The sequence below is a fragment of the Protobothrops mucrosquamatus genome, unplaced genomic scaffold (assembly GCF_001527695.2).
Source record: "Protobothrops mucrosquamatus isolate PMUCROS unplaced genomic scaffold, P.Mucros_1.0 scaffold1522, whole genome shotgun sequence".
In the NCBI taxonomy this organism is placed as follows: Eukaryota; Metazoa; Chordata; class Lepidosauria; order Squamata; family Viperidae; genus Protobothrops; species Protobothrops mucrosquamatus.
The window spans coordinates 42001-43583 of NW_015387694.1; the positions used below are offsets into that span (position 1 = coordinate 42001).

Consider the following 1583-nt stretch of genomic DNA (forward strand, 5'->3'; position numbering starts at 1 on the left):
AAAAAGCTTCCCAACTGAACCAGCCATATTGAAAACCTGAATACTAAAAATAACAAGTTCAAACTATAATTATAGATTTCTGGCTTTGCTAATCAGTCATCCCACTCAAGGCTTAACTGAAGAAAGGATTTCTTCACTTAAGCATCTTAATTATCGCGCTGTTTGTTTTTTTCCTCCATCCTCTACAACTTATCAAAAAAATTTCAGCTATTTTATATGACTTGGAAAAAAACAAATTGCAAGAAAGGAACAAACCACTGCTGTACAGCTGTAACCATAGAAACACCAAATAAAAAAAGAGTATTTGGAACACCCGCCTAAATGAAGGTAAGAAGGTTCATGTGGTTTTAAAACAGTTCTGCTTCAGCAAACCTTTCCAGATGCAAATATTTTTTTTCTAAACTTTGTATTTCAAAGAGCAAAAAGTGAAAACTATGTATTTTTAGTTTAGTACTAAGAATGTTTCTTAAAGGAGTAACTGATCTAACAGAATGCAGGTAGGAGAATAATTAACTTCAGAGGAAGTAGATAAAGTTCTCTGTGCTGCCAGTTGTTTACTAGATCTAGATCCTTCTGGATCCTAAAAGCAGCCAAGGATGGGACCCATAGTTGAGTCCATGCCATGGTATCTGTATCTCTGAGGAAAGGGAAAGAGGCTGTGTAATCCCTCCTCAAATTGGACCAATTGTTTTTGACAACTACCAACTTCTTCTTTTGAGGGGAGGGAAGATTGTTGAGAAGGTTGTCTATAGCTAATGATAGCCTGGGAGAAAACAGTGCAGTTACCCTGAACTTTTTGGTCCTTCTTCCATATAGTTCAGAACAATCTTATTTTGGGCTTCCTTCTGAAATATGTTGTGTTCTCCCTGGGAAGCTGCAGGGCAATTGCCAAGATTCTGTCTTTCCCACTCTTTCTCCAGCTGCTACATTCCTTCATAGCTTAGGTTGGAACCATGAATCAACATTTTTCTATAGATTTGACATCTGAGTCATGGGTGAACGCTGCTGATGAGAGCCCAAAAAAGAGATTGGTTATTTTATTTTAAAATATAAAAAAGAGGTGGTATATTTAGTGGAAATGTTGTAAAGCCCAACAATTTTGAAAAATGATTTATGACAGAAAAAACAAATTCTAAAAGTTAAATTTTCCATCAGCCACCTGCTTTTAGATCCATCACCTTTCCCCCTTGGTTTATTTTGGAATTCTTAACAGCAATTTCTTTTGTTTATTGAAGTGTGAGTTCAATGTATCAAAAACTCTTCTATTATTTCTTCACATACATTTTATACAAAGCGCCATGCATAAAATGCTGTGTATTTTAATGCCTTATTCCTTTTCAGCCCTAACAATGCCCATTCTCAATATTTATATAGACAATTTATTTTTCTGCCTATTACAAATATGACAGAACAGATGAATATAAAGTAAGTATCATAAAATTTTAGATAGAGGAGCTAAGATGGCAGTCAGACAACAAATGCTGTAAAGAGTTCCTCCAGTACTTTACTTTTTATCTGTTTTAAGTACCAGCCCATTTTATTTTACCCCTACACTCTAGTTTCCAATGTAACAGTCCTGTGCT

The 1583-nt window shown here is 35.1% G+C and overlaps 1 protein-coding gene across 1 annotated transcript in view; it reads right to left on the bottom strand.

The window, feature by feature from the left end:
• Positions 1-1583, bottom strand: part of LOC107293169 (sodium/hydrogen exchanger 9) — a gene marked incomplete at its 3' end in the record, with an annotated part of 98060 nt that overhangs the window by 41778 nt on the left and 54699 nt on the right. The window lies entirely within an intron of this gene.